Source organism: Silene latifolia, chromosome 3 (assembly GCF_048544455.1).
Source record: "Silene latifolia isolate original U9 population chromosome 3, ASM4854445v1, whole genome shotgun sequence".
In the NCBI taxonomy this organism is placed as follows: domain Eukaryota; kingdom Viridiplantae; phylum Streptophyta; class Magnoliopsida; order Caryophyllales; family Caryophyllaceae; genus Silene; species Silene latifolia.
The window spans coordinates 108786123-108802233 of NC_133528.1; positions in this window are offsets into that span (position 1 = coordinate 108786123).

Genomic DNA, 16111 nt, shown 5'->3' on the forward strand with positions numbered 1-16111 from the left:
GATGTGGACCTGCGAGTCGGGAATGGAGCACCAGTTGTTGCAGTCTCGAAGGGAACATATGTAATCCAACTCCCTAGTGGTTTTGAGTTATTTTATATAACTGTTACTATGTACCCAGTTTATCTAAGAACATTATTTCTATTTCCGTACTTGATATAGACGGTTTTGCATTTTCAATAAAGGATAATAGCTGTATTTTCTCTTTCAATGAAATGATTTATGGCAAAGCAGTTTCCATGAATGGAATTTACATCTTAGATCAAACCACGGAAGAATTACACATGAATAATAAGAAATTAAAGGTTGGTGACAAAGATCAAAACTATCTATGGCATTGTCGAATGGGACACGTAAATGAGAAACGCGTAAAGAAACTCGTCGACAATGGGACTATTCCCGCATTCGATTTTTTTACATATGGCACGTGTGAATCATGTTTCATTGGCAAAATGACTCGAATTTCCTTCAAAGGTATTGGAATGCGCGCTAGTGACCTATTAGGACTCATACATACGGACGTATGTGGACCTATGTCAATTACCGCTAGAGATGGCTATAGATATTTTATCACTTTCACGGACGATTTGAGTAGATACGGATATGTCTACTTAATGAAGCATAAAAGTGAGTCCTTTGAGAAATTCAAGGAATACCAGAATAGGGTACAGAACCAACTGGGTAGAAAGGTTAAAGCACTCCGTTCAGATCGGGGTGGCAAATATCTTTCAAATGAGTTTGATCAACACCTTAAAGACTGTGGAATCATTTTGCAGTTAACTCCACCTGGAACACCTCAATTGAATGGTGTGTCAGAACGGAGAAATCGAACCTTACTTGATATGGTTCGATCCATGATGAGTCACACCGTAGTGCCTGATTCATTATGGGGTTATGCTCTTTTGTCAGCTGCTCTTATACTTAACCGAAGTCCGTCTAAAGCTGACAACAAGACTCCATATGAAATGTGGAAGGGAACGGTACCTAACTTGTCCTTTATTCGGGTTTGGGGCTGCGAGGCTTATGTCAAGTGGAGACACGAGGACAAGCTCGGCCCGCGATCGGTCAAGACATACTTTATAGGTTATCCAAAAGAAACGTTTGGTCATTACTTCTATTCGTCTACCGAACATCGAGTTTTTGTTGCGTCTAGTGCGACGTTCTTGGAGAAAGAATTTCTCGAGAAGAAGACGAGTAATAGAACCTTCGAGCTGTCGGAGATTCCAGAACCAACAACCGAGGAACAGATGGAGGAAGCTGTACCTCCAACTGATGATACGGTTAATGTTCCAGAGGAACCTAGGAGGTCGGGTAGAGTCTCTCATCCTCCGGACAGATACATTGGTATGGTCGAGGAGAATGACGTTTTACTTCTAGAAAGTAATGAACCCGCAACCTATAAAGGTGCTATGACCTGTTCCGACTCAAAGCTATGGCTTGAAGCCATGCAATCCGAGATGGACTCCATGTATGAGAATAACGTATGGGATCTAGTTGATTTACCTCATAAGGTAAAACCTCTCTGTCAAATGCAAATGGCTTTACAAAATAAAGCGTTCTGTAGACGCGCAATCAGATATCTATAAGGCACGACTTGTGGCAAAAGGTTTCACTCAAGTGCAAGGATTGCATTATGATGAGATTTTTGCACCTGTAGTCATGCTACGTTCCATTCGGATAATCTTAGCGATTGCCGCATTTCATGATTATGAAATTTGGCAAATGGATGTGAAAACCGTCTTCTTAAACGGTTATTTGGAGGAAGAGTTGTACATGGTGCAACCCGAAGGTTTCATAGATCCTGAGCATCCTAAGGAAGTATGCTAGCTTAAGCGTTCCATTTATGGACTTAAGCAAGCTTCTCGGAGTTGGAATCATCGTTTCGACCAAGTGATAAAAGAGTATGGTTTCACTCGATCGGTCGAAGAACCATGCTTATATATCAAGTCGAGTGGGAGCAAGATTGTATTCTTGATATTGTATGTCGATGACATACTCTTGATTGGGAATGACATTCCTCTCCTATCTTCGGTTAAAGAATGGTTGAAGAACCATTTCCAGATGAAAAATCTGGGTGAGGTGAGGCAGCAAGCATTTTGGGAATCCGTATCTACCGAGATAGATCACGACGGACGTTATCACTTAGTTAGGAGTCTTATTTGGATAAGATTCTTGATAGGTTCAGCATGACCAACTCCAAGAAGGGGAACCTTCCAATGACGTGTGGGATGCAGTTGAGCAAGTCTCAAGTCACTCACGACTCCTGAAGGGGTTGAACGCATGAATCGTGTTCCTTATGCATCAGCTATAGGATCAATCATGTATGCCATGATATGCACACGTCCAGACGTGGCACATGCATTGAGTATGACGAGTCGATACCAAAAGAATCCAGGTACCTACGGAGGACTAAGGATTGGGTATTGACTTATGGAGGAAATACTAAGCTATGCGCAACCGGTTACGCAGACGCTAGCTTCCAAACGGATTTCAGTCCGGTTCGTCTTCACTCTTAGTGTGTTGTAGCAGATTCTACTACTGAATCGTTGAATTATGATAAGCATGTAGGGCACGTCATTTTCATGGGAATTAAACGTGTTCCTGAGTTGTAGTACTTGATTATTGATTTGATACATTATCTTTTTCATATACTATTTATAACTTCATCGTTTTATTATAATATTTTGTTTTTCATGTGGATTGTACTGACAACATTGAACGCCACAAAGTGAACTGAATTACATTATATTTGTTTTGGTCCATAATCGCCAATGTGAGCTGATAACTCCGGCAATTATATTGTCCAGTCGATTGATGGTGGGTTCAACGAGCCATAAGTCAAACGGTTGACTGATCGATCACAGATGCGAGATTATGACGATACCTCGTAGGACAACTTTTTGTGACAACGTAATGGAGTCAATGTTTAATAACATTCGGTGCCAGGTCGTGGATAGGACTTCCATTGTGTTCCTAAAGTCGATTCTTTTGACTATCGACTGTCTCTTGAGATTAAGGCAGTTTTTGGGTGACTTTGGTTTCTTTCTCACGGTCTCGTGAATCGGAGGCTAAGTAGATTTTTTCTGGGTCATTTCATACTGTGCTTACAACTGCAGGATTCGAGTTGAGGAAAATATCCAACCCTTATCAGGTATAGTTATTTCTCAGGACCACTCGAGGAGTTGTAACTGAAATGCATGGCCATGCTCGAATGTTGATTCGTTTATCAGTTAAGTTACTCTCTAGTCGGGGAAACCACTCTTGATATTGATCACTTGTAAAATACGACCTTTGTGAATTCGGATTTGCAAATTGTTTTACATTGAGTGGGAGAAATTTTATAGGATATGAGAATCGGTTATCGCACATACACTTGTGAGGACAAGTGGGAGTTTGTTAGAGCTTGTGTCCTCCACAAATTAGTGTGATAACATTTGTAAATCTCTTACAGGTTCACATGGGTATACTTCGTATATTTAATCAGTTGATTAACGTTTACCTAATAACGGTTGGCTTGCTAGAAAGTTTGACGTTATTATCATACAGATGGCGGTGATCAACTGGTCCCTAAAGGTCACACCTATAGGATGTGTTTGAGAAATGTGGTTATAGAAATATAATTACATTGATGCCCAATATGACTAAAAAGTTAGTCAATGTGTTGATGAGATAATTATTTAATGAAAATTAAATAATATTAGTTGAGACGAATTAACTGTCAATTCGTAAATTAAATATAATAAGTTATATTTAATTAAATATATATAATGTTAGCTTGGACGAATTAATTTGTTAATTCGTAATTAAATATAATCAGTTATATTTAATATCAACAAGTTGAATGTGTCATAGTGGTAATAGTGAGGGTACACATACCAAGAGGTCTTGGGTTCGATCTTCACTAGATGACAATTCAACACACTTTATATATTTTTGGAAAGACCAAAAATAAAGAGAATATACTCTTTATTTCGTTCAGTTTGGCCGAAATTAGGAAAGATTTTTCTTTCCTAATTGACTCCATAATTTCGGTCAGTATAAGAAAGAAAGGGGAGAATTATTCTACCCTAATTCTTTTTCTTGACCTAGCCTCTCTCTCTCTCATCAAAAAGGAAAAACACAAAACAACTAAATTTTACAGAAAATTTTGGATCGATTTCTAGCATAATCAAGGGGCATATCTCATATCGCCTTGGGTGCAACTGATAGGCGAATATCAATTTTGATATTGTTCTTGATACGTGCCTAATGTATAGTCTTTTTGGTCTATTTCAGCACGTATTTCTATGCATTTCTTTACTATTTTTATAGTATTTTGCCCCGAATTGGCTACTTTGGTGTATTTTGTCCTTTTTGTAGGAATGATCGCGGAAGTAGCGGAACCATGCTCTTTTCCGTCCTTTTTGCATGAATTTAGAGGAGACGGGATTGTCCCAGAGTGAGATGTTGCACTTGGAAGTGTCGCTGCACGCTTTACGAGGTATTTGAGTGAAGACGTAAGCTGAATTGAAGACCCAAGTGGTCTATCGAGCTGTTTGGAGGTCGATCGAATGGTTCCAAGGCTCCCTAAGGCTCGATCGAGAGGTTCCTTCCTCGATCGAGTGAGCTGCACATGATCCAAGCCTCGATCGAGTGACCTGTTGGTCGATCGAGGGCTTTCTGTTGAGACATTGGTCGATCGAGTGGTGTGATCTACTCGATCGAGAGGCTTCGACGCTGTGAGCTTTAATTAGTCCGTGTATTTTGGTTTTTCCGCAAAAACTCTTAGACTTTGGCTATTTAACCTATGTTTACTAGGTTAATTGGGGATCTCTTCACTTAATCTTTTTATCTATTCTTTTAGCACCTCTTTTTACTCTCGAAGTTTCACATTAGACACTGTGACTTTTCGACGTTGGATTGCTTCACTCGGATTTCGAGTTCTTTACGCCGGAATTTGCTTGGATTGTAATTTCTCTCTTCTCCTAATAATAATTAACCTTCTTGTTGTTTTAATTCTTGTTTTTGTTATCATTCTTTCTGCCCTAATTTCTATTATCGCATTTTATCGTTATTTCGTCATGTCTTTCTTTGGAATCTTGTTTTCTGTTAGTTTTATTACGAATATGAGTAGCTAAACCCCTTCATGTTGGGATTAGGGGGTCTGCGGTAGATTAATGACAACGTAGTAAATGAATTAGACGAATTGACTAAGAGACCCTGTCACTATAGCAATATAACTGTAATTCTCGACCTAGTTGAGTGCACGCTTCTATGTCACCCATTAATCTGGCTACAATTAATCCTGGATCGAAAGATTGGACTAAATAGGCCCTGCTATAAAGATGATGAGACCGCCCTAATGAGGACGAAAGTTAAGTTAGTGGTATTTTAGGGTGGGAAGTGGACCGGAAGGACCTTCTAATATCTGTCTCACATTAGTTCGTCTGAGTCATTTACTGCTAAGTTGTTGAACTACCGTAGTGAACCGAATTCCCGACATGTTCCTCTCTTATTGATAGTTTTAAATCGTTTTATTGCCTTTACTGCTATCTGCTTTATTTCTCTTCCTTTTTACTCCGTAATTTAGAACCAAAAATTCAATCAACCCCCATTGTTACCATAGGATTAGAAATAGATAGCTGTAGTTGCATTACCTCCCTGAGGATTCGATACTCGACTGCCTCTACTACATTTTTAGTTGAGACCGTTAGGTTTTATTTTTGACAGGTACGCGACAGACGTGTCAAATTTTGGCGCCGTTCTCGGGAGGCAATTGTTCAATTTACTAGTTGTTTTATTTTTAATTCTCCTTTTAGTTTAAGGAACTTCGTTCCTTAAACTATTCTCATATCTTGTCTTTAGTTTCGTCTTATGCGCAGGTCGCAGGGTGGTCCACTACTACCTTTTGATCCCGAGATTGAGAGATCTCTGCGCGTAAAAAGGAGACTATTTCAAGAGCAACAGGCCGAGGAAGAGCCCAGTTCTCGTGGTAACTTTTACGAGAACGAGCTTTTCGAAGACAATCCACCGTCTTCTCCAGTTTCCAATTCATCCGTTGAATCTATCACTTTCCCAGATTTTCCCGAAATGGCCGAGGAAGCTACCATTGCTAGTCACTCCGAGCCCATCGCTGACAATCTTTATAAAGGGTTCGAATCAGGAAGATGCTAGGAAGTTCGAGCCCAAGCCTCGCATACATCAATATGGTCGAGAAGAATCGGTTCGGGGAGCCGCAATCGAAGACGCAGCTCAAAGATATGGAGACTTTCATTGATTATCGCTGCTCCATACCTCCCCACCTGGCGTGACGGTGATCGATCAAAGAAACTATGTTCATCTTCTCACTCGCGATGCCGCAAGGGAGTGGTACAGGATTTAGACAAAGCCGCTCACGGCATAACAGATTGGAATTCGCTAGCATTGGCGTTTTATAAGAAGTATTTCTCTGCCTCGAGAACCATCGCCATCAGAGCTCAGATAACAAGTTTCAAACAGGGGCCCGACGAGAACTTCCACGAGGCATGGCTTCGATTTAAGAAACTAGTGCGAACCATACCGCACCACGGTTTTGAAAGATGGAGTCTCAGGCAACCATTTTTACAATGGTTTATATGATGATCGAGAGGGCTATATTAGATGCAGCAGCCAACGGTCGATTTTTCGACAACTTGGGGCCGACGAAGGGATGTAAAATCATAGATGATTTAGCCACTCATAGGGCTGAATACGGGAATTCAAGGGGAAACCAAAGGAGAGTTGCTGAATCCTCTTGAGTCGCATTAGAAGCCCTTCTTATCGCTAGGTTCGACAAGTATGAACTAGGGGGAGCTCTCAAACCAGGGATGTACCAGGTTAATGCCATGACAGACGGTCCTTTCGTCTGTACGAGATGTGGGGTAGATGGACATGTCGCTGATTATTGTCCTAGTCCTTATGAGCAATGTCGCCTTTCAACACGGGCAAAACAACACTCATTACGAGCCGAATATCCACCCCAATTTGAGGTGGAGTAATCAGAACAACGTACTCAATCCCACCGCTCCTCCAAATCAGCAGCAGCAGCCCTATATCCCTCCACACCAGAAGCAACAAGGCTATCAGAAGCCTCCGTCTTTCAACCCTCCTAACCAAGGTGCTTCGTCATCTAGTGGGGTGAGTGAGATAGGTGAGTTAAAGTCCATGATGCAGTCCATTGCAAAGCAATTACAACAGAAGGACACGGCATTCAAGGCACTTGAGACTCAAGTTGCTCAACTGGCTGAAAATCAATCTTCGAGGAAGCCCGGTCATTTGCCAACTCAAAATGACAAGAACCCAAATGAGACGGTGCATCTGATAGAGTTGAGAAGCGGTCTTTCTTATGAAGGACCAGAAAGGAAGAAATCGGACCTGGAAATAGCTGCAACTGATGATGAACAGTGTTCTGTTAAGAAAAAGGGGCTCACGACGAAAGCGATTACTCGATCGATCAAAAACCGATGGTCGATCGAGTGGAATTGGTGAGGAAAGCCCTCGATCGAGTAGTCCTTCCGCTCGATCGAGTGAATCGAAGTGAAGATGGTCGATCGAGTGGGAATGTTGCTCGATCGACTGAAGTTGCTGAAGAAGGTGTTCGATCGAGTGACCACATTGCTCGATCGAGTGATATTGATGACGGAAAGCTTATTCGAGAGCCTGCTAGTGCTCGTATAAGCGATGAATTACCAGAAAGGCCTCGTTCGAGAGGTAAGAAGCGTCCGAAGGATACTGAACTTGCTCCGGAAGACACTTTGGAGGCAAGAAACAAGGGACTCGAGATTCCAATTACCGTTCCCTTCCCGAGGCGGCTGCAGAATACCAAGATCAATCAACAGTTTAGCAAATATGTTGAGCTTTTGAAGAGTTTAGAAGTTTCCGTGCCGTTCACTGAATTGCTGACTAAGGTACCCTCTTATTTACGATTTATGAAAGAGATTTTAGCGCGTAAGAGGACCATTAATGATAATGAGACCGTAGCCTTGATTGAGATGGGGTCAACCCTATCTCAAAATAAGCTACCTCTTAAGCAATCGACCGGGTAGTTTTTCGATCCCTTGTCACATAGGAATGCAGTTGATTGATAATGCGCTATGCGATTTAGGCGCTAGCGTAAGTGTTTTACCATTGTCTCTAGCTAAGAGACTTGGTGTGACAAAACTGAGTTGCACCAACATGATCGGCCCGGATGGCCGACCGTAGTTTATCACGGCCACTAGGTGTAGCGGAAGACGTACTTGTTCGGATCGGGAAGTTCTTTATTCCCGTCGATTTTGTCGTCTTAGATATCCCCGAAGATGTGCACACCCCTATCATTTTAGGGAGACCATTTTTGTCCACCGCCCGCGCAGATGATAGATGTCGGGGGAAGACTTTAACATTTCAGGTAGGGGATGAGGAAGCGATTTTTCATCGGTCCAAGTTCCGGAGGGCTCCCATGCAAGCTCGGCCTTGCAATGCCCTCTCTTGTTGACCCTATTATTGACACTCCGGTGAAAATTTGGAGAATATTGCTATTATTGTCAACCCTCCGCCTCAGATTGAGAGCAAGAAGGAGGCAATTTCGTCATTGTCCTTACTGCAGTACAGATGAAGGCAAGAAAGGAGTGTCAAGGGACAGGGTGCAACCATTATCAATCAAGTGGACCCAAGGATGCCAAAGAAGCGACAGAGGGGCGAGAACGAAGACGTTCGCACCTACATAGATGGGAACTACATTCCTCCTTGTCACAAACAAGTAATTCAAGCTCATGGAAATCAAAGAGGACGGTCGTATCGCTGAAGTGACGTCCTCCGATGAAAGCCCACGAAGGGGCTACGAAAGCTAATGGGAATTAAACGGGAAATGCCCGTGTAACAAAGTGTAATAGATATTTGGTTGAATTTCCTTTGAATTTCTTTTATTTACATTTTTATTAGGACAATTAGTTTAGACATTTCTTTAGCTTAGACTAAGACTATAGACTGTGTTTTTCTGCGTTTTTGGTATTTTGGGATACGTTTGGATATGTTTTACGCAGGTTTGGGGAAGATGCACGCAAATCAAGGAAGAAAAGACGGAAATTCGAAGAAGTCTACACGAGGAAGTCCTCGATCGAGTACTTTTTGTACTCGATCGAGTGAAAAATGGTTCGATCGAGCTTGCTGGTTACTCGATCGAGGAAGGCCACAGAGGAGTTGATCGATCGAGAGGATTGTTATTCGATCGAGCAAGGGGAATAGTGAAAGTCCTCGATCGAGTGACTTAAAATCACTCGATCGAGTGAAATGAACAGTGGACGGGAGTTTTTCTATACTTAACTCCTTCATTCAGTTTTTCATTTCTAATTATTTTAACTCCCTAATTTCCCCTAAACTCTCCTTAATTGCGATCCCCATTTCTCCCCAAATCCCCAACTTTTGCCCAAAATTATCAAATCCACCACCAACATTCTATCACTAGCACTTAATTCTTCAATAGCCCCTTGTTTTCCCCTTATTTTGTGTTCGTTTTCACGGTTTTTAAGAGGGATTAGGGTTCCGCGGCTTTTCGATTAAAAATCCGCCTTGCTTGCTTGTTTTTGAAGTTTAATTGCTTGTTTTAGGATAATCGTCATCAAGTAAGTGTTTCTATCACACTCTTTGCAATTTCTCTTGATTTAATTCGAATTTTTGAGGTGATTTTGAATTAGGGCTCGAAAATTCCATGTCTAGTTGAATTTATTCGATTAAATTGTGTTTAATTGCCCTTGATTAGCTTGATGATGATATTTTGGCAATCCCTCACTGTTTTTACATGTTAATTTCGAATTTTGCGCGATTTCCGCGATTAGGGTTCCTGTGAGTCGAAATTTATCGACTGTAAGACGGTTTTATGCTGCCATGCTATGCCTAACTGCAGTTCTTGACCACCTTTTGCTGCTGTTATCTGTTTTCCCGTCCCCTATCGCCATTACTTGATGTAAATTATTAGGAATCTCATGTTGTGAGTGGTTATTCTCGATCGCCCGCAGTCATACATGCCCCAATTTCTGGTTTTCATGCCGTATTAGCTCTTTTGCAGTCACTGCTTTATCAAATTATCACCACTCACATGCTGTAATTCGAAATGTTTGAGGAATTGTTGGGTTTTGCATTCTGGAAGTCGAATTTTTCGACTAATAGGGCCTTTCTTTTTGCTGTCACATGTTGGTTAGCGGTTGTTTTAGCCACGGTTAGCAGCATCCTTTCTTATTCATGCCCTTTGATACTTTGCGGGATGGACGCGAGTTCTCGTCTTCTACTAGTACGTCCTCCCTCGTCGGTGAGCGAGTCGGTGGCCCCCTTGTTGCCACTAGCTCCGCCTTGGTCACCACTGCAGCACCAGTTCTACTTGTCTCAGCTGCAGGGACAGTCTACTCCGCGGCCAGCTCAGCCGGGAGCTCGGTTCAGGCTTCACAGGCCATCACTCCTGCCAGGCCTTTCTCTTTTTCGGATCGGGTTCAGCCCCATTTCCAGCAGCACTGGTATCCGCCACCGAGACCACACCAAAGCAGCTAGCCGATTAGCCATCACTTCCACCCTTCGAGGTCGTTGTTACGAGGGAGGGCGCTCTCACACCTCTACCGAAGATGCCCACAGACGTTTCACTTCGAGAGGCTCACCGGAAACGGTTAGCCGCCTTACTTCGTTGCCCCCTCTCCTCCACCCGTTTTCCTTGCGCGGATCGACCTAGAGACCTTAGGCATTTACGAGGAGGTCTGTAGTTTGTTGAACGGGACGGGTATGTCGGGTCTGATTACCATGCAGGAGGCTACTATTCGTACCCTTACTTACGAGTTCTTTAGCTCCTACTCCTTTGACACCGACTCCTACCAGGCTGACCACTCCAGTTCCTGCATTTACTTTCGACTCCGCAATGAGTCGCACCACTGGACTTTGGCCAAGTTTGGCCAAGTTTTAGGCCTAGTTAGTGACGGTCCCACCGCCCCACCTAGAGACCTCCTTCACCACTTTGGGTCGCGCTTACTCACACTCCCTTCCACTCACGGAAGGGAGCTCATGTTCACTTACCCGCGCCCGTTACTACTTGCAAGGCCGCTAGGAGAGACCATTTTGGGCGCCCTGAGTCCAACAACGTGACCAACACTGAGCTAGCGATTCTCGCAGGGTACCTCAACATTGACTACGGTACCCCGTTTGTTCTAAACATTGCCTATCTGGTAGCTCAGCATTGGAACGGGATTGGGACTCGGGTCAAGACCGCTATTGTCTGCGGCGGGCTAGTGACTAGGATCGCCCGCGACCTTTACCCCACTGACCCTTCACTTGCTGCACCCGATAGGGATGCTTCTCACCTTGACCTGGATGCCATGGCTGACTTGACCTGGTTCCCAAAGGCGAAGGGGAGTGCGAGGACGTGGAAGATCTGTGGTTCCACGTCTGTTACCTTGCCGTGCTCTACCCTTCCGCCACTTTTACCGCTCTCTACTGTTGCTGAGGGAGCGAGGCCACCTCCACCTACCTACCACCTCACCTTCACCGCTCCTTCTTCTTCTAGGAAGAGGAAGCGGGAGGCCGGAGCATCTTCTAGCTCTCAGACTCCGGCCCCGACTCAGGCCCAGGCTGGACCGACCCCCACGCCTCAGCCTACACCTTCACTCACTCCACCCCCACTCGACCCTCCTTCTGGTTCGGTTTTTCCGGCCAATTTTGTCTGCCCTCCTGCTTTAGAGGCGCCCGAGGTCATGGACCAAGGGCGTCGTGATGCCGTGCTTTCGGATATGTGCAGGTACATTACTGAGATGAGACGGGATATGGCTTTAGCTGTATTCCCGCTCTACGAGTTCCATATCCGAGCCCGGCGACCGATTCCAGAGGGGTGGCCGCATCCTTCCTTCTACCGATACCCAGCGGACGGGTACCCTCCACTTTCTTCTGACTCAGAGGAGGAGGTGGAGGTGGAGGTGCCAGGTAGCACGAGAGGTGCGGTTGCGAGCCGAGCGGGCGGCCCGACGAGCTTCCGAGAGAGGAGGAGAGTGACCCTCCGTTCACACCCGGTCCGGAGGATCAGCCTGGAGATGACGACCGAGTCTCCCCCTTGTTTGTTCTTTGGTTTGGGGAGACTGTTTTGTTGAGTCGGAGTACGAGAGACGGCGGTGCCGACGACGAGTAGCCTCTTGGTCTACTCACTTCCCGATTTTCGTTTGGTTTGGGGAAGTTCGTGTTTTGTATGTTCTCTCACTCTTTTTATTTCGTCTCCTTTATTTTTATTTTATTGGTTGTATACTCCCATCCCCATTTTTCTCATTTGGTGTATCTTTGGAGGACAACGAGGGCGTTGTCCGTTTTGGTTTGGGGAGGGTATTGCATCCTTTTGAGTCTGCATTTGCATTTGCCTTGCATTCACGTTTAATTTTTCAGTTTGCATTTGTTGTTTATTTTCAAAAAATCAAAAATCAAAAAAAAAAATTTAATTTAGAAAAATTCAAAAAATTTCACGTTTATTTTAGCATATAGGTTGAGTCGGAACGGTAGATTCCCGTGATGAAATTGCACTATAGCTTGTCATTTTACTTGAGCCTTGCACTTGTATTGATAGTTTTAGCCTTGTCATACGCATAATCTACGAATTTCTGTTCAAATAATAGCCGACTGTTTAGACTTGACCTAATAAGCGGCAAACTACTTAAAAATTCCGAGTTTTAGAGCCATAATCGGTGACATTCATGACCGATTCATTAGGAATTTTGAGAGTAGTACTCCTTGCATAGCATGTTTGTCTCATTTGCACATTTATGACATTCAATTTCTCGTCAAATGCACATATTCGGGTTTGTGGTTGGTGTCACATGCAGGGAGGGTCTTGCAATTTCCCTTTCTTTACATCTTTCACCCATTTAGCTCCACATTGACCAAAACTTGCCCTTTTGACCCATTAGCTACATTCCAAATCGAGCCCGCCTAGTCAAGCTAGTTAGTCTGTCCTTTTGTGGTATGTTTTCCATTGCAGTTTGTCTGTAATTCTGGTTGGAGTTGGTGTTTGTGTTGAGGAAGGAGGAAGAAAGAAAAACGTGAAGTAAAAAAAAAAAAAAAAAAAAAAAAAAAAAAAAAAAAAAAATGAAAATGAAAAACATGAAAAAAAAAATGAAAAAAATAGAAAAAGAGCCGATAAGCAAAAGAAAGAAATAGAGATTCAGAAGATGTTGTCCCCTCTTGTCGAGTTGAGAAGATGTTCGAAGATGTACAATCGACAAGAGGGTTGGTTGTTTCGATTGCATTTTTTGACGATGCGTTTAAAAAAGGGAACTTTGTGACCGTCTGACTCCTCCGCTCTTATTCCAATATTTTTTTTGAGGAGATTGTGTTTGAGTCTAGTGAGTTTTGTGCCAAGTGAAGGGCACCCGTACTTAGTCTTTCAGTCAGTTTGAGATCCGGATGGTTTATTATGGTCCTGTTAGGAACTAGCTTGACGCTTTTACCCCCACATTACCATAACTTGTTTTGCCTTTTCTCACCTGAACCTCACTATTCCCATATTATTTGCAAACCCTCGGCTGTGACGGACATTATTGGTTGGAGTGTGTGCATTAGTACTTGAATTGTCTTTCATTTTTGTTGCATGCATGCTATGTAGGTGTGATTAGGTGAGTGACTGTCTTTTCTTCTCTCTTTTACATATTACATTTGCCCTTTGCTTCATGAGAGAAGAGTGACCACGTGAGAGTCCGTTTTTGTTGGTCTTGCAAGGTCGATAGGTCACTTTATTTCGAACGACTTATAATTCGTTTGCGTATTGATTGCTTGGCTCAACTGTTGATTTTTGTTGCATTAAATTGGTTCAAGTAGACAAGTTAAGCTAGCTCTGAGTTATCATTTCCGTTCCATTAGTTTAGTTTTGAGTTTACTCGAGGGCGAGTAAAGGTTTGGTTTGGGGAGATTTGATACGTGCCTAATGTATAGTCTTTTTGGTCTATTTCAGCACGTATTTCTATGCATTTCTTTACTATTTTTATAGTATTTTGCCCCGAATTGGCTACTTTGGTGTATTTTGTCCTTTTTGTAGGAATGATCGCGGAAGTAGCGGAACCATGCTCTTTTCCGTCCTTTTTGCATGCATTTAGAGGAGACGGGATTGTCCCCAGTGAGATGTTGCACTTGGAAGTGTCGCCGCACGCTTTACGAGGTATTTGAGTGAAGACGTAAGCTGAATTGAAGACCCAAGTGGTCTATCGAGCTGTTTGGAGGTCGATCGAATGGTTCCAAGGCTCCCTAAGGCTCGATCGAGAGGTTCCTTCCTCGATCGAGTGAGCTGCACATGATCCAAGCCTCGATCGAGTGACCTGTTGGTCGATCGAGGGCTTTCTGTTGAGACATTGGTCGATCGAGTGGTGTGATCTACTCGATCGAGAGGCTTCGACTTATTTGTGGGCTTTAATTAGTCCGTGTATTTTGGTTTTTCCGCAAAAACTCTTAGACTTTGGCTATTTAACCTATGTTTACTAGGTTAATTGGGGATCTCTTCACTTAATCTTTTTATCTATTCTTTTAGCACCTCTTTTTACTCTCGAAGTTTCACATTAGACACTGTGACTTTTCGACGTTGGATTGCTTCACTCGGATTTCGAGTTCTTTACGCCGGAATTTGCTTGGATTGTAATTCTCTCTTCTCCTAATAATAATTAACCTTCTTGTTGTTTTAATTCTTGTTTTTGTTATCATTCTTTCTGCCCTAATTTCTATTATCGCATTTTATCGTTATTTCGTCATGTCTTCTGCTGGAATCTTGTTTGCTGTTAGTTTTATTACGAATATGAGTAGCTAAACCCCTTCATGTTGGGATTAGGGGGTCTGCGGTAGATTAATGACAACGTAGTAAATGAATTAGACGAATTGACTAAGAGACCCTGTCACTATAGCAATATAACTGTAATTCTCGACCTAGTTGAGTGCACGCTTCTATGTCACCCATTAACTGCGGCTACAATTAATCCTGGATCGAAAGATTGGACTAAATAGGCCTGCTATAAACGATGAGACTCGCCCTAATGAGGACGAAAGTTAAGTTAGTGGTATTTTAGGGTGGGAAGTGGACCGAAAGGACCTTCTAATATCCGTCTCACATTAGTTCGTCTGAGTCATTTACTGCTAAGTTGTTGAACTACCGTAGTGAACCGAATTCCCGACATGTTCCTCTCTTATTGATAGTTTTAAATCGTTTTATTGCCTTTACTGCTATCTGCTTTATTTCTCTTCCTTTTTACTCCGTAATTTAGAACCAAAAATTCAATCAACCCCCATTGTTACCATAGGATTAGAAATAGATAGCTGTAGTTGCATTACCTCCCTGAGGATTCGATACTCGACTGCCTCTACTACATTTTTAGTTGAGACCGTTAGGTTTTATTTTTGACAGGTACGCGACAGACGTGTCAGTTCTTAGGCTAATTTTGCTAGGACCGAAGGTTAATTCTGAATCCTTTACACTTTGTTTATGTATTTTGTTTATGACCATTGATCATCATTGTTAAACTCGTTATAATCCTTCTAGTTTAAGGGAAGTATACAGATTATTTCCCACACCCATAACTCAATACCAGTATCCAATCTCAATCTCAATATCAATATCGTCAAGTTCAAAGAACTGTGCTTAACACTTAGAGTAAAACTCTAAACTACTCACCCGCTATTCAAGGACAAAGAGAACGAAAATAAGAACACAATAATCAAACAATCAAATACACTAATCCATATTCATATGCTTCTCAAACTATTTCTATGATACATAAATCTCCATTGTCAAAATCCACATGTGAAATATAATGATTCAAACTTTCATTATGCCAAAACACTTGCCTAACCCAATACGTAACTCTCAATCTTAGTGAGTCTATCTTTCTATAATTCCCGTCTCACAAAAACCAACGAATAAAAAGAAAATAGACAATATAATTATTATTATAGTCAATATCATATATATACAACACAAAATTTATATAACTGGTACATAAACCCCATACAATACAATAACAATTAACAAATATAGCACGCAACCTCAAATAATAGTAAGAGTATTCGGTGACGGTAGAATCGTGTTACCTTAAATTATGCATACAGGTATTTTTCACAAGTGCTCCAACAAACCCAGTAATAAGGACGA